The sequence below is a fragment of the Mustelus asterias genome, chromosome 30, assembly GCF_964213995.1.
Source record: "Mustelus asterias chromosome 30, sMusAst1.hap1.1, whole genome shotgun sequence".
NCBI lineage: Eukaryota > Metazoa > Chordata > Chondrichthyes > Carcharhiniformes > Triakidae > Mustelus > Mustelus asterias.
In genome coordinates this window covers 7,150,796-7,174,876 of record NC_135830.1, presented here as the reverse complement: position 1 = coordinate 7,174,876, position 24,081 = coordinate 7,150,796, and the positions used below count along the sequence as shown (strand labels likewise).

At 45.0% G+C, this 24,081-nt stretch overlaps 1 non-coding gene across 1 annotated transcript; it reads left to right on the top strand.

The window, feature by feature from the left end:
* The first annotated feature begins 83 nt into the window (after positions 1-83).
* Positions 84-156, top strand: trnav-cac (transfer RNA valine (anticodon CAC)). The gene has a single exon. It is a non-coding gene; the product is annotated as a tRNA-Val (tRNA).
* The last annotated feature ends 23,925 nt before the right edge of the window (positions 157-24,081 follow it).

Below are 24,081 nucleotides of genomic sequence, written 5' to 3'. Positions count from 1 at the left end.
TCAGTATAACCATTCGAACCTGCAGCAACACAGTCGAGTTGAACATTGTGGTCAGGCCAATTGGCGGCGCTATGCTGTCAGTTGTTTCTGTAGTGTCGTGATTATCACGTTCGCCTCACACGCGAAAGGTCCCCGGTTCGAAACCGGGCAGAAACATTTATTGCAATTATTCATTTCGTATGAGGGAAGTTTTGCATGGTTTCAGTTGTTGCTGGACATTATCCGAATCTCGATGTTACAGCCATGTTATCTTTGCTCTGACCTCGGCCACAAATGCTTTCAGCAAAATCAGAAATGCTGTATTTTAAGACGCAATGAGGAAATAAATGTTTGTACTTTGACACCGCGCGCATATTAGCAACTTGTTCAGTCCATAACAGAATTTAATGGTTTTATAAATGCAGACGAACATAGCTAATCACCATCTGAAACAGGTGTAATAGTAGAGTGTGCTCATAAAGACAGAGACAAGTGAAACTGTAACTGAACTAGAGGAAATGGCGCACATTTCCCGGAAGCATATTTTTAAAATTGTTCTTCATAATAAAGAAATGGGAAAAAATCACTCAGGCAACCATTGATGAGGAATAGATTTCTGGCTGTCCTCGTTGTTAAAATGGACAGTTCCATCGCAATGAATATCTAACACGATATTGCCGCACTGACACGACCCCAGGGAATTCCAGTTCAGAAAGTTACTCTGGAACTAGTACGCTTTTGAGATTGTCAATGAGTGAACTTCTCTTGAGTGTGTCAGTGGCTGTGTTAATCTGTTTGTTTATCTTCCTCAGTGATTGTCTGTGTGTCTATGTTTGAGTCGATCAGTTTGAGAATCGATCACTGTGTTTACTTGTCCCTGTGTCTATGCTTTTGTTGATTCTGTGCGGTATACGAGGCTTCTAGTGAACACGGAGTTGGAGTTATTCATGTATTTTCATAGTTAGCAACTCAGACTAATGTGTCAGAAATCTACAGAATAATTCTGTATTTATAACGATGGACGTTAGAATTGATGTCAGTGTCTGGGCATATATCTATATGGTTATATATCCTTACACGTGTTGGTCTTTGCACGTGGCCGTGTGTGTATCTGCTTTCCCCGTGTCTGCGTGGGTTTCCTCGGATGCTCCGGTTTCCTCCCACGGTCCAAAGATGTGCAGGTTAGTTTGATTGGCCATGCGAAATTGACCCGAGTGTCAGGGGGATTAGCGGAGTAAATGTATGAGGTTACGGGAATAGGGCCTGGGAGGCTTGTGATCGGTACAGACTCGGTGGGCCGAATGGCATTTTTCTGTACTGTACAAATTCTATGATTCTATGATTCTATTGTCTGGATATGTGTCAGTCTTTGCAGGTTGCCGTGTGTGTATCTGTTTCCAAATGCGGCAATGTAGTCCACGGGAGGGCGCTCTCTGATCACTTATAAAAAAAATCACGATTCCCTTCTGGAGGAAGCGACTGTTTGAAGATGTAAAAATGGGCGGAGAGACGGAGTTACATTCGACCTCATAACAGTCCACTGACTGTTTCAACTTTTACAGTTCCAGGTGTTATGCAGACAGTGATCACTGCCTCTGTTTCTGGTGTTCAGACTGGAACCATGGGGGTGAAGCTCTGTCTGTCCCTGGTTATTGTCCTGATCACAGGTCGGTCATTTTGAACCTTTGACTGAAATCCGCCAACCACCATATTCATTGCCCATTTCCATTTCTAGGCGATTATTCCGTTGTTGTTACTCCTTCTAACCCGCTGCGTGTCTGTTGTCTATTTTCAGAGATGAGTAACGGTGACTCAGTATCCCAGTCAGAACCAGGAGTTGAAGCAGCAGAGGGTGAAGATTCAGCAATACCCTGCAGTTACTCTGTATCGAGTTCAGCTACAGTCTATGTCCTGTTCTGGTATCGCCACTATCCACACCGAGCTCCTCAGTATCTGCTCAGAGCGATGGCTATGGATTTACCGATACGGCTCCCGGCTTTAAACATTTCAGCAGGAATCTCAGCCAGACATAAAACACTTTTCACTTGTCCATGAAAGATTTGAAGATGTTAGACAACACCGTGTATTACTGTGCACTCAGACCCACAGTAAATGAGGCTCCCGCGGACCTCGTACAAAAACTGGCGCAGGTCCACAATCAATGGTTCCTTGTCCGCAAAACACATTGCGTTGAATTTCAGAGAAAATGAACGTGACAATGCAGCCTCATCTGAGTGGCTTTCCCTCCCTAACGTCAGTGATTGTCACAGTTGGGAAAATGTGACATTTGGCGCTCAGATTACTCCTGGATAAATCCAATCACAAAACACAGATGTCTCGGGTGAATAACTTAATAAATCAGTATTTTTAATCTTTCTGTGTCAGATGTTTATCTGTCAGGGAACACCTGTTAAATGTGATCTAATATCAAAGGCACACTGAGAGTTGTCACATTTTGAAGTTTCTGGACAGAAATAATGACTGATTGAATCAGTACTTTCCCAGTATAAGAGTAATCCCAGTGGAAACGCAAGTCAATGTGGACTTGGGTGATTACTTATCCCCGGTATAAATAAAGCAGTAACTACTATTATGTTTATGCAGTGGATGCACTCATTAATACCCGCAGAGTAAATGAGTGTAAATTATTTATTTCACTTTTAACTTTATTTATAAAGAAAGATTTATCTATAAAAAGGGGGACATTGAGTTCGATCGAAAGAGGGTGAACCGAGAAAGAGACAGTGTAACTGATAACGTTATTCACCTTTCATGGAAAGAGAAAGAGAGTGAGAAAAACACACACAGCCCGGGATGGAATGTGTTTGGAGGGAGCCAGCTGTGTTTAGTCCTCCACTAACAGTGTTTGGTCCACAGCTGACGTCATCTCAAGGGGACCAGCAAATTGCAACACTGGGAAAACCCCCCAATTTGCCAATGATTGAAGCTGCCTCTGATCTGAGTTTACTCCGTGATATAAGACTAGAAGCAACAACATATTTTAAACAGTGTCGCTGTTTACTGTCCATTCAGGAACCACATGTTCCCTGCGTGTTCTACTGATAATAATGGACATGCTGCCCCGTGAGTCTGAGCTCAAATCCTCAGTGTGTGTTCAATGGGTTATATTCACTCACAGATTTCTCACACAGTCTATATGTTGTTACAGGAACCAATGGCCAAACTTCAGTTTCCCAGGAGCCGCCTGAATTAACGGTTCAGGAAGGACAGACGGTAATTTTGAACTGCAGTTATAAAGGTAAATACGCTGACCAAACTCTATTCTGGTACATCCTGTATCCCGGAGAAGCTCCGAGATATTTATTGAAAAGTTACGGCAAGGGGAAGGGGGATAAGTCTCCTGATTTTTCGGACCAGTTTTCTGCTAATTTGGACAGAGACAAGAAAACAGCTCCATTAAATATCACCGGGGTCCGTGTCTCTGTCTCTGCCGTGTATCTGTAACAGTGTGCGCTGAACCGCAGTTACAGAGACGCAGTTAGTCCGTACAAAAACCAGCAAAGGCATTCTCACCTCCTCACACTGAATCCGATCTCTGAGCTGGATTGTGAACAGTTAATAGAAACAAAATCATCTCATTAAAACCAATTAAACCGAATGATCAGGTTCTTTGTGCTGAATGTCTGTCAGTGTATGTAAAATCCCTCTTTATAGTAGTTTCTGTCGTTTACGAGCAACTCTGAATAGGAGACTCTGGTGCTGTTATTACAACATGAAATAAAACTCATCAGAGTCATATCTCAAAAATCATCTCAGTCAAAAACCATACATTCGCTTTAATGCACTCTATGTGTCAAAGAGAGCAATGATTGTACAGTCGTTTGATTTCTTGAAGGCAGTTGATAGATTTGTGGATATTCAGGGAAATAACGGATATGGAAATAGTCACAGAGTCATAGAGGTTTACAGCATGGAAACAGACCCTTCTGCCCAACTTGTCCATGCTACCCTTTTCTAACCACTATGCAAGTCCCAATTGCCCGCGTTTGGCCCATATCCCAACAAAATATTTGCCTGAGCATGAAGACTTATCCCGCGGTTTCGATTTCCCAAAGCACTTCTGGTGATTACAGCAGACTTTTAAAGAAAGACTTTCGGGCATGTGGGCATCGCGGGCTCGGCCGCTATTTATTGCCCATCCCTAGTTGTCCTTCAGGAACTTTCTGACGCTCTTCTCAATTAGGTTTCTGCATTCAGTCGATTTTCTTACCAAATGTTCCAGTGTCTAGAGTACACCAAACCTGTTCTTAGAGATTATTAATAGAGATATTAATCATTGTTCATTGGATTCTAAGCATGTATTGAAATAAACTTTTGTACCTTTACTGTTAAGGATTCTTAGTTTTAATATGTGTCAAGTGTTCATTGTGTTAATATGAGTCACATTCTTCCGAACTCTTTCCAATGAAGTTTCTCTTCGATTCTCAGTTGATATTTTATTTCATTACTGTAACATTGAGAGATGTTTAATCAGGCTGTTGTGATTATGAGGATTTGCCTCAGCAGGCGGGCATCAGTTTACACTATTGACTGACATATCAAACCAAACTGTATTCGTTTCTTTGCCCCGAGTTTCTTTGAAACATCAGAACAAGGGTACAACTAGTTCAAGGCTACCTGCAGCATTTTGAATTCTCAATATTAGTGCCGATTTCCCGGTGATTCCAAATAAACAACAGCTAATTCTTCCCTCGCACAGTGAATGTAATAATCAGACGGATTCTGTGAACGATTTTAGATGGTGTTTGTGTGAATTGTGGGCTGGTTTGCGTTCACAGGAATGTATTGACGTGTTAGTGTATAACCCGCTGTTAGAAACAACACTCGACAGACAGCAGCTGTGACTCAGAAACTTGCGGCAGTTTTTGTACGAGGATTTCACTCGTTCTCATCACTGTGAGACTCTGTGCACAGTAATAGACCGCGGTGTCAGACAGCCGCAGCTCCGAAATAGTCACTCGGTACAAATTGTCTGACTGCTGGACTGAATCAGAAAACCGAGTCCGAGCGAAATCCGCCTTTAATTCAAAACCGCCCTTCTTGTCTCTCCGGACTGCAAACTCAGGCTGTTTTCCTGGGTATTGACGATACCAAAATAAATAATAAGCATCGTCGGTAAAGGTGCAGTTTAAAGTGACATCTTCTCCCTCTGTCCGTGTGAGTGAGGATTCCCGCTGAGGAACAGAATCTCCATCGCTCAGATCTGAAACACACGGTTAAAGAAAGGAAAAACATTGATTAAAAGTTCAATTGAACTAAGGGAGAAAATTCATTGACAGTGCAACATAAAAATATGTATTGAATGTATTGAATCATACCACATTCTCTCCAACTGATCTATGTTCCCGTTTACAGTCCCCTGGAGATTCCTCCCTCTCGCCTCTTCTCAATGCAGTTGTCCCTTTCTTCCTCAGCTGTTTAGTTTAGTTTACCTTTAAATAAGTATTTGCTCCTCTCCTCAAGTGTTCATTGTGTTAATATGAGTCACATTCTACCCAACTCTTTCTAAAGATGTTTCTCTCCGATTCCCAGTTGATCTATTTGTTTCATTAGAATTTTGGGACATATATTTGGATTCCTCCTACAAGTGGAATCATCCTCTCCCCGTCCACCACACCAATCCTCGTTATCATTATAAATAGATCAGTCAGGTTTGCGTTAGTTTCTTTGGTCAGTCGAGAAAGTAATCATAATCTTGCATTCTGATAGCTCTCATCTCCCAATCCGAGTACCATTTCTCGAAATCGCCTTTTCAGTGTGCTTTTCGAATCTATTTTCAAAAGACTAAAACCACTCGCAAGAATTCATTTGTCCAATACCTGTATAACATGAATGTCCTGCTTTTCAACTTTATTCCTCCAGAAAATAACTCATTTTTAAAGTATTAAACTCATCAACAATGAATGTCACCCAGATCAGAGTGAAAACGGGGAGCCGCATTGCTGCTGCTCCTGGATTCCAGGGACTTGTTTCTCCAAAAGCTGCAGAAGCTTGAACAAGATAAAGCTGAGAGCATTGGCTGTGGCTGATCTGACGTCACACCCTACAGAACCTATGGTCGGAAGAGTGGAGAGCACTGATTAGAGAATAACGAGCAGATTGGATACCACAATCTACAAATTGGTTTATTCCTGGCAGCGTCATCAGCTGATATCCAATAAGCTCCTGGGCTCTTTGCTCTGGATTCATCCAATTAGCTGAGAGCTCCTTTCTGCGCTAATTCATGACAGTAAGAACTCTCACAACACCAGGTTAAAGTCCAACAGGTTTATTTGGTAGCACAAGCTTCCGGAGCGCTGCTCCTAGAATCAGACAAACTGGGAGCACCAGCTCAGTACAATAAATTTTCAGCATTCTTAATATCGCAATCCGTCAACAGTATAAAATTTTAGAAAATGCTCATTAGAATGCATGCCTCTATTTCAGGTTTTATTTCTCTCATTGTTTTTCTGAATGAAATAACTGAATATTGTTTCAAAAGATGTATAGGAGGAATTGTCTTGGGTTTGGATAAACTTGATTTGATTTGATTTAGCATTTTCACAAACACTGGTCTACAGTGGAAAGTATTGTTTCTTGCATGCTATACAGACAAAGTTTACCATACATAGAGAACATAGGGGAGAAGGACAGGAGAGGGTGCAGGATGCAGTGTTACAATTAAAACCAGGGTGTAGAGAAATAACAGCTTAATGTATGGTAGATCCATTTAAAAGTCCGATGGCAGCAGGGGAGAAGCCGTCCTTCAGTCGGTTGGTACGTGACCTCAGACATCCGTTTCTTTTTCCCAACGGAATAAGGTGGAGAAGCGTATGCCCGGTGTGCATGGGGTCCTTGATTATGCCGGGCGCTTTTCTGAGGCAGCGGGAAGTGTAGACAGAGTCAGTGGATGGGAGGCTGGTTTGCGTGATGGACCAAGTTTCCTTCAGGACTCTTTGTAAAGAGCAGCGATGTGGACTTATTTGGATAGCCCATGCGAAGTCCTGGCACAGGCACAATAGGTCAACAGACTCCTCCTTGTCTGTACGGTGCACAGATCTCCGTCTGCAACTGAAGTGACTGAACAAATAACTGCTGTCGGTGCAGACCTGGCTCAATATCGCGGTGATGATATTAATTTGGATTAACCTTTCCCGCACAACAGTCAAGAGCTCAACGTTAACAAAATACATAGAAATAAAGAGCAGTAAAATGCTAACATGCTTCAGCCGGCCCGAGTAACCATTTTCCTGAGGAATGGATAGCACCATAGAGTCATAGAGTCATATAAGTTTACAACATGGAAACAGGCCCTTTGACCCAACTTGTCCATGCTGCCCTTTTTTTCAAACCCTGAAGCTAGTCCCAATTGCCCGCATTTGGCTCATATCCCTCTATACCCATCAGACCCATGTAACTTTCTAAATGCTTTTCAAAAGACAAAATTGTACCCGCGTCTACTAATACCTCTGGCAGCTTGTTCCAGACACTCACCACCCTCTGTGTGAAAAAATTGCCCCTCTGGACACTTTTGTACGGTCTCCCTCTCACCTTAAACCTATGCCTCTAGCTTTAGACTCCCCCACCATTGGGAAAAGATATTGACTATCTAGCTGATCTACCCCTCATTATTTTATAGACCTATGTAAGATCACCCCTCAGCCTTCGACGCTCCAGAGAAAAAAAGTCCCAGTCTATCCAGCCTCTCCTTACAACTCAAACCATCAAGTCCCGGTAGCATCCTAGTAAATATTGTCTCCACTCTTTCTAGTTTAATAATATCCTTTCTATAATAGGGTGACCAGAAATGTACACAATATTCTAAGTGTGGCCTTACCAATGTCTTGTACAACTTCAAAAAGACGTCCTAACTACTGTATTCAATGCTCTAACCAATGAAAACAACCATTCTGAATGCCGTCTTCACCACTCTGTCCACCCGTGACTGTACTTTCAAGGAGCGATGAACATGTACCCCTAGATGTCTTTGTTCTGTAACTCTCCCCAACGCCCTACCATTAACTGAGTAAGTCCTGCCTTGGTTCAATCTACCAAAATGCATCACCTCGCATTTATCTAAACTAAATTCCATCTGCATTCGTCAGCCCACTGGTCAATTGATCAAGATCCCGTTGCAGTCCGAGAAAACCTTCTTCAATGTGTACTATGCCACCAATCTTGGTGTCATCTGGAAACTTACTAACCATGCCTCCTATATTCTCATCCAAATCATTAATATAAATGACAAATAACTGCGGACCCAGTACTGATCCCTCAGGCAAACCTCTGGTCACAGGCCTCCAGTTTGAAAAACAACCCTCGGCAATTACCCTCTGGCTTGTGTCATCAACCCAATTTTGTATCCATTTAGCTACGTCGCCCTGGATCCCATGATATTTAACCTTATGCAACAACCTGCCATGCGGTACCTTGTGAAAAGCCTTGCTAAAGTCCATGTAGACAACATCACCTGCACTGCCCTCATCTACCTTCTTGGTTACCCCTTCAAAAAGCTCCATCAAGTTTGTGAGACATGATTTTCCACTCACAAAGCCATGCTGAATGTCCCTAATCAGTTCCTGCGTCTCTAAATTCCTGCAGATCTTGCCTCTCAAAATACCTTACAACTTACCCACCACAGGTATGAGGCTCACTGGCCTGTAGTTCCCAGGCTTTTCCCTGCAGCCCTTTTAAAACAAAGGCACAACATTTGCCTCCCTCAAATCTTCAGGCACCTCACCTGTGACTGTCGATGATTCAAATATCTCTGCTGGGGGACTCGCAATTTCCTCCCTAGCCTCCTACAATGTCCTGGGATACATTTCATCAGATCCCGGGGATTTATCCACCTTGATGCGCTTTAAGACTTCCAACACCTCCTTCTCAGTAATATGTACACTCCTCAAGACATCACTATTTATTTCCCCAAGGCCCCGAACATCTATGCTTTTCTCAACAATAAATACTTATAAGAAATATTCATTTAGGATCTGACCCAGCTGTTGTGGATCCGCACATCGATGACCTAGTTGATCCTTAACAGACCCTACTCTCTTCCTTGTTACTCTTTTGCCTTTTATGTATTTGTAGAAGCTCTTTGTATTCACCAGTAGTTCACAATGTAGTCAACTTACTGAAGGGAGCAGTGACAGCTGTGAGGATTGTGAACTCGCAAACTGGGACGTTGTGCTTTTTTCCAAAAGAAAACTTATTCATAAAGTATCTGAAAGAACATTACAAAATACTTCAAAATGGCCATAACAGCAAGTGCAATAACATTCAAGGTTTCGACAATGAAGCTGTTGCACTCTGTGTATAATTAAAGGAACATTACAGAATTTTTCAGAACGGTTTTTACAGAAAGTGCAATAACGTTTAGGTTTCGGACACAGATAATTTTGCACGCTGACGCGCTTCAACGCATTCAATGAAACATTACAGAACGTTGCAAAATGGTCATTTCAGAAAGTGCAGTGATACTGAAGTTTTCTGCAAAGATAATGTTGCACATTGAAGAGCTTCAGTGCAATCAATGGAACATAATACATATTTCAAGATCGTCAATACAGGAAGGGCGATGTTATTTAGGTTGTCGACATTGAACAAGTTACACTCTCAGGTGCTTCAGTAGAATTGCGAGAGGTGTAATATTCACTGCATTCATTCAATGTGAGTCCAACAGCACGGGGCGTTCATATAGAGTTCTGCTCCCCTCAGATCACAATGGCCGAAAGGTCGCAGTTTTCCCGATTGCGCCTTTGCAGCAACTGCCCCAAGGTTTAGTGCGTCCCTCAATCGGTAGCCCTGTGGCCTGGAATGTGTTGTCTGCAACACTCGATCGAGGACAATTCTTTGCACATGAAGATCAACTGGTTTCGGGAAGGCAAATGGTGTATTTTACCCAGTTGAAAATTCTCCAACAGCAATTGGTGCTTGTCTCGGTTTGTCCCTGGGAACAGCCCGTAGAGCACAGAGTCCTTCGTCACGGAGTTGCTCAGGATGAACCACGACCAATAAAAAAAGCTTCTCATCACCTCGGGATATAACTGGATAGTTTATCTGCGACGTGCGGGTTTTGTGTCTCAGTGACTCACTGACACAGTAACACACCCCAGCGCCTGATACCGATGTGCTGTCTCCATTAGGACTGGTCAAACGTCTTGTTGAGTGAATGAAGAGTTTGAAGAGTCTGTGGTGTTTCTGCTAACAGATGAAATGACAAATTTCAGGCCACGGTTCTGTTGCAGGCTGAACGAGCGGATGCTCTCAGGGCATCAGGTGATTGTATTTCATTGGATTTCAATCGATTGTCTCTTTTGTGTTAATATCTGCTGTGATTGAGAGATCGCAGACACTCCACCGATAATTGTCCATGCAAAAGAAAGTTGTTTTTTATGGTCAACACTCTCCTTCAAAAATTGCTCACTTAAAATCAAAACGGGAAGCTGCAATTCCACTAATTGCCGTTTCCTGGTTTCGGCATTCTCTCGATCCAGAATATTAAAGGGGAATGACGTCAATGGAGGTTTAATGGAATACGTAATCATATATATTACTTCCATGGTAAATATCTTTCATATCGTCACCGAGGACAAAGTAGAAATGCAACACTGATGTATGGTTTTCGATTAGTTGCCTTGGGACAGAATTTTCATATATCCTTTACAGTAAAAGGCAGAATTATCTCCTTTGCTCAGCCAACTCGGAGTTTCAAAGTCGCAAATGTTTAGCTCAGTTTCTCTCTCCACAGAGTCTTTCCAGCAATTTTCTGTTTTTATTTCAGATCTCCCCTATCATATGTACACATAGACATGCATTATTTCATATTGGCACCGAGAACATTCCTGTCGGTTGCAATTCCTCCTGTGTTTCATTATATCCAAGGAAATGACTAATAACGGCATTTGGTGTGGAAATTAATATTTGATATTAATGCGGGAGTGTTTGATATGTCTGTCGATATGTTGGGCGTTGGATATACATGATTTGTACTATGTGCATTGGCTGCAAGTTGTTGATTAATCTCACTCCTAACAACAGCAACATGCATCACATTCTGGAGTACTTCCATGGAGTGGAATGTAAAATGACTACTGGAATTTTTTCAAAGTATCAAAATATTACGATGGACCTGAGCACCAGCTGATGGTCCATTATGCGGGATATCTGTTATTGAAACCTGTAAGGGAGAGACAAGGGAGAAATGTAGGTGGAGATATGGGAAGAAAACAAGAGGGATTGAATAATTGGAATTGGAGTCGAGACCTGGAGTTAAGCAGAGCAAGAACCGGTGATATAAATGAATGAATGAGGAATAGATTTAGAGGAAGATACAATCAGAGAAACAGCTGCAGCAAAACAGACATATACGAACTAAAAAATGGGGAATATTTGTTCCAAGTGTTATTTTCACTCGCAGATATTTGATACATTCTGTGTTTTGTTGCAGAAATAGTGATGATTCTGTGTCCAATGATCAATCTGAATTAAGCGTTCTCCAAGCACAGAGCATAATGCTGGATTGTAAATACTCGACAGCTACTCTCCCTACTCTGTTCCTGTATCCCAGCGAAACTCCGAGATATTTAATGAGGATTTATAGCCCGGAGGATGTGGAAAAATATTGCCTACTTTGTACAAAGGAACACTGTTCCTCAAATGTCACCAGGACGCTTCTCTCCGATACCGCCTTGTGTTTCTGCTGCAGAGATAGAGCGGATCCCGGACAAAAGCACCGCACTGATAGTTCCAGTTCGTGATCAGCAGAGGGCGCGCTCACCCGAAAAACAGTGAGAGTAACAGAAATGTATTATAATTCCGAGCGAAGGCACTCACCAAAGTGAGTTCGTGGTGCGTCAGCTGACAATTTGTCTTTGGTGTTATTTCCTAGTCTGTATCAATTATTGGCCAGCCCTTTCCCATCTCCCCTTTCCGTTTCTCGGTCCATTTGATCACAGTCGGTACACAGCGTGCTTTGTGAATGCTTTTTTGCGAATATTACTGAATTTCCCCACAATGCCACTGTCATTTCGAGCGTAATTTTCGAGCTTTGTTGTTTCCTGACACCTTTTACGGACCAGAATCTCTGCCTTACCATAACTAGATCAGGATTTTCTTCTGATGTGAATAACACCAAAGGACACCTTGCCCCGATAAGGACATTAATTATATCCCAGTTCAGTGTTCTTCCATTTACTCGCAGTCACCTCACCAGACTGGGAATTGTGGACAAAACATGTCGCACATTTTCTCTCTGTTCGCAAGCATGGTTTGAATCACAAATTTAAACCCACTACCGTCTTATTTCTTTTTTTCGGGTTTGAACCTTGGAGAGTCTGTCATTCAGCCACTGTCCTTTGATGTTATCAGTGATCGGTGGATATGTACGTCGAGATCTCTCTGCTTATCAATACTCCGACGGGTTCTATCTTTCCTATATAATCCCGACATGCATTGGACCTTCCAAAATGCATTATCTCACACTTGTCCAGAATAAACTCCATCTGCCATTTTTCCGCCCCAGTCTCCAACCGGTTTATCTTTTGCTGTAGCTGTATCCTCTGACAATCCTCTTCACTCTCCGCAACTCCACAAATTTTTGTGTCGTCTGTGAACTTACAATTATACCAGCTACATTTTCCTCCAAATCATTTACATATACTACGAACAGCAAAGGTTCCGGAACTGATCCCTGTGGATCATGGCTAGTCACAGCCTTCCAGTCAGAAAATCACCCCTCTACCGCTACCCTCTGTCCTCTTTTTTTTAGGTCAAACCAAACCAAATAAACAAACTCAGATTAAATCAGGACAAAGTAAAAGGGGCAGCTCCCCAAAAAGGAGGGGGAACAGCCCGAACAGAAATCAAAGTACAAAGGAAACTTAAAAACATCAAATTAAAATGTGATTATTGGGGTCAATAATGCACCCAACCCCTGCCGTGCCCAGCGGGCGCGGAAAGCGTCAACCTCGCCCGTGGACACCGCATGCTCCCTCTCCAGGGACACCTGGCCGCGAACGTAGCCGCGGTAGAGGGGAAGACAGTCAGGATGGACGGCCCCCTCGATCGCCCGCTGCCTGGACCGGTAAATGGCGCGTTTCGCCAGGCCCAGGAGCAGGTTCACGAGGAGGTCGCCATCCCGACCCTCCCCTCTCCGCACCGGGTGTCCGTAGATCAGGAGCGTGGGACTGAAGTGCAGACAGAACATCAATAAAAGGTTCTTCAGGAAAACATAAAGGGAGTGCAGCCTAAGACACTCAACATAGACATGGTCCACGGACTCCACAAGGCCGCAGAAAGGGCAGTCTTCGGAGCCCGTGAACCAGTGAACCCTACGGTTGTGCGGAACTGCTGCATGCATCACCCTCCACCCCAGGTCCCCGACGTAATTGGGGGAGATCCCTCCGTAGAGGGACCTCCAGCGGGGACCTCCGCCGCCCGGCGGCAACAAGGCCCGCCAAGGTGTATCCGGGCGACAGGCGAGGAGGCAGTAGTGGAAGGTGTGCAGCAGCAGCCCGCACAGGAAACGCCTCCGCGCGGTAGAAAAAGGCACGGAGGGCATTTCCGCGAGGCGGCTCAGGCTGTGGGGCACCTCACCCAGGGAGGGGGGCTGAGGCTTTGGGCCAATGTGGAATTCCGCCCGACCTCTTTTTAGGTCAAACCAAACCAAGTAAACAAACTCAGATTAAATCGGGACAAAGTAAAAGGGGCAGCTCCCCAAAAAGGAGGGGGAACAGCCCGAACAAAAATCAAAATACAAAGGAAACTTAAAAACATCAAATTAAAATGTGATTATTAGGGTCAATAATGCACCCCAACCCCTGCGGTGCCCAGCGGGCGCGGAAAGCGTCAACCTCGCCCGTGGACACCGCATGCTCCCTCTCCAGGGACACCTGGCCGCGAACGTAGCCGCGGTAGAGGGGAAGACAGTCAGGATGGACGGCCCCCTCGATCACCCGCTGCCTGGACCGGTAAATGGCGCGTTTCGCCAGGCCCAGGAGCAGGTTCACGAGGAGGTCGCCATCCCGACCCTCCCCTCTCCGCACCGGGTGTCCGTAGATCAGGAGCGTGGGACTGAAGTGCAAACAGAACATCAATAAAAGGTTCTTCAGGAAAACATAAAGGGAGTGCAGCCTAAGACACTCAACATAGACATGGTCCACGGACTCCACAAGGCCGCAGAAAGGGCAGTCTTCGGAGCCCGTGAACCAGTGAATCCTACGGTTGTGCGGAACTGCTGCATGCATCACCCTCCACCCCAGGTCCCCGACGTAATTGGGGGAGATCCCTCCGTAGAGGGACCTCCAGCGGGGACCTCCGCCACCCGGCGGCAACAAGGCCCGCCAAGGTGTATCCGGGCGACAGGCGAGGAGGCGGTAGTGGAGGGTGTGCAGCAGCAGCCCGCACAGGAAACGCCTCCGCGCGGTAGAAAAAGGCACGGAGGGCATTTCCGCGAGGCGGCTCAGGCTGTGGGGCACCTCACCCAGGGAGGGGGGTTGAGGTTTTGGGCCAATGTGGAATTCCGCCCGAACAGGGGACCTCTTTTTAGGTCAAACCAAACCAAGTAAACAAACTCAGATTAAATCGGGACAAAGTAAAAGGGGCAGCTCCCCAAAAAGGAGGGGGAACAGCCCGAACAAAAATCAAAATACAAAGGAAACTTAAAAACATCAAATTAAAATGTGATTATTAGGGTCAATAATGCACCCCAACCCCTGCGGTGCCCAGCGGGCGCGGAAAGCGTCAACCTCGCCCGTGGACACCGCATGCTCCCTCTCCAGGGACACCTGGCCGCGAACGTAGCCGCGGTAGAGGGGAAGACAGTCAGGATGGACGGCCCCCTCGATCACCCGCTGCCTGGACCGGTAAATGGCGCGTTTCGCCAGGCCCAGGAGCAGGTTCACGAGGAGGTCGCCATCCCGACCCTCCCCTCTCCGCACCGGGTGTCCGTAGATCAGGAGCGTGGGACTGAAGTGCAAACAGAACATCAATAAAAGGTTCTTCAGGAAAACATAAAGGGAGTGCAGCCTAAGACACTCAACATAGACATGGTCCACGGACTCCACAAGGCCGCAGAAAGGGCAGTCTTCGGAGCCCGTGAACCAGTGAATCCTACGGTTGTGCGGAACTGCTGCATGCATCACCCTCCACCCCAGGTCCCCGACGTAATTGGGGGAGATCCCTCCGTAGAGGGAGCTCCAGCGGGGACCTCCGCCGCCCGGCAGCAACAAGGCCCGCCAAGGTGTATCCGGGCGACAGGCGAGGAGGCGGTAGTGGAGGGTGTGCAGCAGCAGCCCGCACAGGAAACGCCTCCGCGCGGTAGAAAAAGGCACGGAGGGCATTTCCGCGAGGCGGCTCAGGCTGTGGGGCACCTCACCCAGGGGAGGGGGCTGAGGCTTTGGGCCAATGTGGAATTCCGCCCGAACAGGGGAACGCTCGGGCGGGATCCCACCGCACGCCTGCGCCGTCTCAAGTTTGCGTGCAGTTTCGGGGCCGAGCACGACCGTCCTAAGGTCTAGGATGGCTTTGGTCGCGGCATCTTTCATATTAAATTAATAATTGTATTTTTATTTACATATAAATCACCTCCCGGTGGCCAGTCTGGTTCAGAATTTCAGTCACTTTCTCCATTTCTGAATAGTCGTTTTTTTTCTTAAAATAAACGGCGGGTGTCGGGGCTGGTGGTGACGTCACTGGAGTAGGACGGCCAGTCCTTCCCCACCACTGGCTCCTGATGTTCCGCCAAAGAGCTGCAGCTGGTCCAGGGTACGGCCAAGATGTGACATTGTGAGGAGCAGCAGCAGGAGCTGCAGGGAGTGTCCCAGTGACCCCTGGCGCCAGGAGGGGAAACAGCAGCAAGCACAGTCTCTGCCCAATGACTTCCCCCAGGTCACCCCCATCCATCCCTCCATCCATTGCTCCCTCCCTCGATCGGTCCCTCGATCCGTCCATCCCTTCCTCCCTCCATCCGTCCCTACATGTGTCCCTCCATTCACACAACAAGAACTATTCAGTCTGCACAGCAGCTTCAGTCTCATTCCCCAGTTTGTTTTCCACCCTTTATCACACCAATTCTTCTCCCACATATTTCACATCATTACATTATAATACAAACTTGATAACCTCTCCAATTTGACATTTGTTCAGGAGTACAGACAGCAGATAAATGATCAACTACAACCCCACCCTGGGCTATGGTGATACATTTATACATTATCTCATCACACAATAAAACCCACACACCGGTTTTAAGTTTGCTTCCGTTACCCAGCAGGTTGAGTAAACTGAAATTGACATCAACACTTTATGGTCTCTGTCTGTCTCTGTGTTTGTGAGACTGTCCGTAATAGTGTGTATGTCTGTGTGTGTGTGTCTCTGTGTGTTCTTCTGAGAGTATATGTTTTTGATTTTGTTGTATTTGATTTATTATTGTCATGTGTATTAGTATACAGTGAAAAGTATTGTTTCTGTACTTAAAACGCGCTATACAAAAAACCCATACCGCACATAGAGAACAGTAGGAAGGCTCAAAACGCCAGGTTAAGGTTTATTTGGAATCACGAGCTTTCGGAGCGCTGCTCCTTCATTACGTGAGTGGAAAAGTAGGTTTCAAAAACACGGCATTACACGCACATAGAGAAGGAAAGGAGAGATTGCAGAATGTAATGTTACAGTCATAGCTAGGGGGTAGAGAAAGGTCAATTTAATTAAAACATTGTTATCGATTTCAAAAGAATTAGAATAGAGTTTTAGAAGCAAAGACCGAGAGTAAAAGATAGCATTAGAGAGATGCGGGGCACAGCATGCAATAAGTCGCTATGGTCCGACGCCATCTTGATTTTTTTTGGTTTGTCTCTGTGTTTATCTGAGAGTGTGTGTGTGTTTGCTTTTGTCTGAGTATTTATTAGTATGTGTCCGTATGTGCGACTTTGCTTGTGTCTATTTCTCTGAGATCGTGACTGTTGTTTCCTGAGTCTGTGTGTGCGTGTGCTTGTGTCTGTTTGCTTGTCTGTTCATGTGTGTGTATGTGTGTGTATTATGCTGAAAGTGTGGGTCTGTGAGTTTACAACCTTGCCTATGTTGCTTGACTGAGATCATATGTGTGCCTATGTTGGACTGTGTGCGTGTGTTTCTGTGTACGTGACTGTGTTTGCCTGGGTGTTTGTGTGTGTGTGTGTGTTGGTGCCTATGTGCTTTTCTGTGATTGTATGTATGCCTGAGTGCTGACTGAGTGCTTATGTGTTTGTCTCTAAGTGTGTGTGTTTTGTGTGAGAGATTGTGTGTATCTGTGTGTTTGCATCAGAGTGAATTTGTATGTGTGTGCCTGTGTGTTCGTTTGATAGTACAGCTGTGTGTGGGTCTGTGTGTGTATATTTGCCAGCGAGTGTGTCTGTGTGTGTGCATGCATGTCTGAGAGTGTATGTTTTCTTTGTCTGTTTGTCTGAGTTTTTCTCTATATATTTCTGTGTGCAAGCGTTTGCTTGTGTGTGTTTGTCTGAGTGTGTTCTTGTGATTGTATCTTTGTCTGTGACTGTGTGCCTGTGTTTTTCTGAGAGTGTCTCTGTGTTTGCGAGTTGTCCTGTGTCTGTCCGTCTAAGAAATACGTGTGCCTGCATTTGCCTGTGTGTTTGCGTGTATGTTTTCTGTACTTGTCTAAATGCGTGTGTGTGTTTGTGTCTGTGTGGTTGTCTGTGTGTGTGTGCATGTATTTGTCTGACAGCGTGTCTGCGTGTCTGAAAGAGAGAGAAAGTATGTGTGTGCGTGTGTGTGTTTGTCTGAGCGAGTATATCCGTGTATGGGCCTGTGTGTGCGAGTTTGCCTGTATCGGTTTTTGTGAGATCATGTGTGTGCGTGCTCGTGACTGTTTCATAGAAATCATAGAAACCCTTCAGTACAGAAAGAGGCCATTCGGCCCATCGAGTCTGCACCGATCACAATCCCACCCAGGCCCTACCCCCACATCCCTACATATTTACCCACTAATCCCTCTAACCGACGCATCTCAGGACACTAAGGGGCAATTTTTAGCATGGCCAATTAACCTAACCCGCATATCTTTGGACTGTGGGAGGAAACCGGAGCACCCGGAGGAAACCCACGCAGACACGTGGAGAATGTGCAAACTCCACACAGACAGTGACCCAAGCCGGGAATCGAACCCAGGTCCCTGGAGCTGTGAAGCAGCAGTGCTAACCACTGCGCTACCGTGCCGCCCATTTGTCTGTTTGTGTGTGTGTGTGTGTTTTTCAGAGGTGCGTGTGTCTGTATGTGTGTATGTGTGTATGCGTTTGCGAGTTTGCTTGTGTCTGCTTTTCTCAGATCTTGTGTGTTTTTCTGAATGTGTATGTGCTGTGTATGTATATGTGTGTTGGTCTCGGATTGTGTGTGTGTGTGTGTGTGTGTGAACATTTGAAATATATCAAAATGTATGATATACTTGGCATTATGGTGACATGGCTCCAAGGTTAGCAAGGATGGGAACTAAACATTGAGGGCCATTCGATGTTTAGGAAGGACAGACAGAAAACAAAAAAAATGGAGTACATTGTTTCTTAAAGCGGGGCAGCACGGTGGCAGAGTGGTTAGCACTGCTGCCTCAGTGACAGGGTCCCGGGTCCAATTCCGACCTCGGATCACTGCCTGTGTGGAGTTGGCACATTCTCCCGGTGTCTGCGTGGGTTTCCTCCGGGTGCCTCAGTTTCCTCCCACAGTCCAAAGATGTGTGGGTTAGCTTGATTGGCCATGCGAAATTGACCCTCGTGTCAGGGGATTGACAGGGTAAATAATTTGGGTTACGGAAATAGGGTCTGGGATTGTGGTCGGTGCAGACTCAATAATCCGAATGGCCTCCTTCTGCACTGTAGGGATCCTATGTGATATTGAAGAAAGACATTAGCACAGAGGATGTGGAAGACTGGTAAGGGAACTGTGGCCAAGCCATCGCGTACAAGGGAAGAAGAAACATGCAAATTGGCAAATAAATCCATAGACCTGAGAATTTGGAGCAGTTTCAATTCAGCACAAAAGGAATTGATTCGGAAGGGAAAAAATAGAGTATGAAAGTAAGAAGGCGGGAAACATAACAAATAGTTGATCCATTTGTGGGCATTTTCGAAAATATATTTAGACTCTAAACTGGTCGCTACAGATTGGAGCGTAGCTAATATACGCCCGCCATTCAAAAAGGGAGGTAGAGAGAAATAGGGTGAACCATAAGGCAAAGAGCCGAACATTAGAACTGGGAAATTGCTCGAATCAATTATTAAGGATTTCATAACTCAGCATTTGGAAGGCAGTGGTAAAATCAGACGAAGTAAACATGGATTAGCAAAGGGGAAATCATGCTTGGTAAATTGTGTGAGAATGTAACTAATAGTGGTGACCAAGGAAAACTGGTGGGTATGGGTTATTGAGACTTTAAAAGGCTTTCGGCAAGGTCTCATATAGCGTACGACCATAAAAGTGGCCTGGATAGTGTCTTGAGCTGGATAGAAAGCTGCTTAGCAGATAGGAAGCAAAGAGTTGGCAGAAATGAGTGTTTTTCCAATTGGCTGGTAGTGACCAGTGGGGTACCGCAGGGATCCATGCTAGGAGTCCAACTGTTCATATTATGTATAATTGATTTCAAAGAGGGAACTAAATGTGTTTTCTCCAATTTGCAGATGACGCAAAGTTAGGTGAGAGGGTGAGCTCTGAGAAGGATGCAGCGATGCTTCAGCGTGATTTAAACAGGCAGAGTGATTGGGCATATGCATAGAAGATGCAGTATAATGTGGGCAAATGCGAGATCATCCACTTCGGTGGCAACAATAGGACGGCAGATTATTATTTGAATAAATTGAGAGGTGAATATTCAGCGACAGCTTGGCATCCACGTGTATTGGCGCTGAAAGAAAGCACCACAGGTTCAGCAGGCGGTAAAGAAGGCAAGTGGTATGCTGGCCTTCATAACGATAGCATTTGAGTATAAGGATAGGGATATTTTACTGCAATTTTATAGGGCGTTGGTGAGCCCACAACTGGAGTATTGTGTGCAGTGTTGGTGTCCTTATCTGAGGAAGGATGTCCTTACTGCAGAGCGAGGGCAGTGAAGATTTACCAGACTGATTCCTGGTCTGTCGTGTGAGGAGAGACGAAGTCAGTTAGGATTATATTATTTGGAGTTTAGAAGAGTGAGAAGGAATCTCATAGCGACTGATAAAATTCTAAATGTATTAGACAGGGTAAATTCAGAAAGAATATACCAGACGGCTGGGGAGTCGAGAACTAGGGGGGTCATAGTTTGAGGATAAGGGGTAAAACCTTTCGAACTGAGGTGAAGGAGAAACTTCATCACCCAGACAGTGGTGAATCTGTGGAATTCACTACCACAGGAAGTGATTATGACCAAAACGTTGCAGGATTTCAAGAAGAAATTAGACATAACTCTTGGGGCTAAAGGGATCAAGGGATTTGGAGGGAAGGCACGATCAGGATATTGAATTTGATGATCATCCATGATCATAATGAGTGGCGAAGAAGACTCGAAAGGCCTTTCCGGTTTCTATTTTTTCTGTTTCTGTGTGTGTGGGTCTGTGTATGTTTTTTGTTTTCCCTGAGCAACAGTGTATATCTTTCTCTGCATGTTCTTTTGATACTGCATGTGTGTGTCTGTCTGGGGTCTGTGTGGGTGTATCCGTGCGTATGATTTCTGAAATTCTGTTTGTGTGTGTCTGTGTTTGTGATTGTCTGAGTGTGTGTATTTAGCTGAGAGGCAGCGTGTGTGTATGTGTGTCTGAGTTTGTCTGAGCATTTGTGTCTGCTCTATGAGAGTGTGTGTGTTTCTATGTTCTTGTTTGAGTGTGTGTATATTTGTATTGTCTGAGAGTGTGTGTTTGTGTTTGCTTGTCAATGTGTGTGTGTGCCTGTGTGTGTGTTTATCTGACAGTGTGTGTATCTATGCGTGTGCTTGTGTGCATGTATGTATCTGTGTGTGTGCGTGTGTATATTTGTGTGTGTTATTTTGCCTGAGGTAATCTGTGTGTCTTTGTCGACGTCTGTGTTTGTGTGTGTCAGCTTTTGTCTAAGAGAGTTTGCATTTCTGTCTGAGTGTGTGTGTATGCCTATGGGTGTGTGTTTGTGTGCGTGTATTTGTCTGTGCGTTTGGGTGCGTGTTTGTATGTGTGTTTGTTTCTGATTGTCTGAGTGTGTGCGCGCGTTTACCTGAGTGTGTGTGCATGTCTGAGTGTGCGTTTTCCTGTGTGCGTGTTTATTTGAGTGTGTGTATGTGCGTGTGTGAGAGTATGTGTGCGTGAGAGAGAGTGAGAGAGAGAGAGAGAGTGAGATTCCTCACTATACTCCATGACTGCAAGGCTTACTGATGGGGCTCCCTTGCACTGAAGCACTTACAGTAGCTCCTGCTCATCGCATGCTCACTTTTCGATTTACTCTTTCAGCGCTGAGCCGTTAGGTTCAAATCTACAGCACACATAAGAACAGATTAATTTCTATGCCCTGAAACCGTCGAAACAGCCCAGAATGTGCCTTTCTTTCTGCTTTTGGACTCTGCAGTTGTACTTTTGGTTCTTGCCGTTTGCAGCCTAATGTTTGAGTTGTATTATTTTCTGCACCTCTGGTCATCCAGAGGAAAGACAGAGAGAATCGTGGCATCCGCCTGTTCCCGCTGTGCAATGGGCAGTCAGCAGGGGGCGGACGTAGGGCGCATCTGGACACTGAAACAGAAATGTTCATGCATTCATATGGGTTGCTCAATAATTAATTCAAATCTGAATAACATATTTGGAAGGTGGAGATCGTAGGGCAATGACCATGTCACTGAAGAGTCCGAGACTAATATTCTGGGCACAGGGGTTCAATCCAATTCCCCACCCAGCACCCTCAGTGCACCGAATGCAATTTGAATTTTTGCATTCAGCAATAACTTTTAAGTTTATTTATTTGTGTCACAAGTAGGCTTACATTAATGCTGCAATAATGTCACTGTGAAAATCCTCTAGTCGTCACACTCCGGCGCCTGTTCCAGTACATTGATTTAGAATTTAGCTTGGTCAATGCACCTAACCAGTACATCTTTCAGACTGTCGGAGGAAACCGGAGCACCCGGAGAAAACCTAAGCAGACACGGGGACAACATGCACACTTCGCACAGATAGTGACCCAAGCCAGGAATCGAACCCGGGTCCCTGGTGCTATGATACAGCAGTGCTAACCACTATGTCAATGTCCCGCCAATCTGGGTTTAGATAGGAAGGCGAGAAAGAACATACTTCTTATAGATGGGGTGCACCACAAGTTCACCAGACTGATACTTGGGATGTAAGCATTGTCCTTTGAGGAGAGATTGAGGTGTGCATTCAATTAAATTCTGAAGAATGGGAGATCTCATTGAAAGATATACATTTCTGACAATTCCAGGATTATGACCCAGCAGTACTGAAGGAACTGCCGATATATTCCCAAGTCGGGATGGTGAGTGACTTGGAGGGTGAATCTCCTTTTGATGGTGTCCTCAGGTATCTACTGCCCTTGTGATTTTATCGCGGTAATGGCTGTGGCTCGTGGAAGTATTGTCTGGTGCTCTGGAAACACGAGTTCAAATCCCACCAACGGTGACAGGTGGAATTTAAATGTAATTAATACAAATGCAGATTTGAAAATTCGGCTGAATAATAGAGAACTTAAGAAAACTGTCATCCGTTGTTGCAAAAGCACATTCTGCGCACCAATGCTGTACCAATGCTCAATGGAGTTTGGAAGAAAATGGGGGTTCTTATAGAAACGCATACAATTATGAAAGGAATAGATAAGATAGAAGCAAGGAGGTTGTTTCCATGGCAGATGAAATTAGAACTAAGGGACAAGGCCTCAAAATAAAGATGAGGAGATTTTGGGCTGTGTTGAGGAGGAACCTCTTCACCTAAATGGCTGTGAATCTGTATAAATCTCTGTCCAGTGAAGCAGTTGAGGCTACATCGTTAAACGTTTTTACGGCAAAGATAGATTTTTGAGCAGTTAAGGAATTCAGGGTTATGGTGAGTGGGCGGGTAAGCGGAGCTGAGCCCATGAAAAAATCAGCCATGATCTTATTGAATGGCGGATCAGGCTCGGAGGGCCAGATGGCCTATTCCTGCTTCTAGTTTTTATGTTCTTTCAGAAAGGAAATCTGCCTACGACCTGGACTATGTGTGAGACAAGACCTAGAGAAATGTGGCCGACATTTAGCTATCTTCTGAAATGTTTAGTGAGACAAGAGGCGAGAGGCTGCAGCAACCACATAGGGCGGAAGAATAAAAATAACTCTTCATCTCTTACATCTTCCAGCCCTCATGCAAAGACATGAACCAGAAACCTTAACTCGGTTTCTCACTTGCAGTTACGGCTGGCATGATGCAAGCAGCGTTTCCTGTTTTTGTCAGAAATGCTGCACTTTGAACTCTTACGTTCACGCTGGTTTCTTCCCTGAAAAGAAATGCGTGGCTCATTTCGAGAATTCCAACGCACAACCTGTTTTCATCTTCACTCTTCCTGCCTACGAGTCCCTCCTTAGCCTGCTGCAATGCTCCACTGAAGCCCCAAGGGCACTCTTTACAAATAAGGGGTCGCACGTTTAGGAGAGGAAGAGTGGGGAGGTTTTCCTCTCAGAGGGTCATGTGTCCCTGGAAGTCCCTTCCTCAGAAGGCAGTGGAAGCAGTCTTTCAATATTTTTAAAGGCAGAAGGAGCTAGATTCTTAGTGAACAAGGAGGGTGAAAGGTGATCAGTGTTGGCAGAAGCTTATAATGAGATCGGCCATAATCTTATTTACTGGCAGAGCAGGCCGGAAGTGACCAACTCCTACTTCTCAGTAGCCTGTATGTTACTGTATACATATTAAAATTTCACGGCGGCTTGGTAAGGCGCACGTGTAAGAGACGGAGCAAGAACTGTTCCTGGAATCGAAGATGAGCAAGTCGGGTTTACATTGCCAATTGTTAGGGTTTGGGACTCATTGTCTCAAAGACCAGAGTAAACATTTCCGTGGTGACTTTCAAAAGAGAATGATTACAAAATCGAAAGTATAACATGCAGAGGGACATGTGCCAACGGCAAATGCAGTGGGTTTTTTT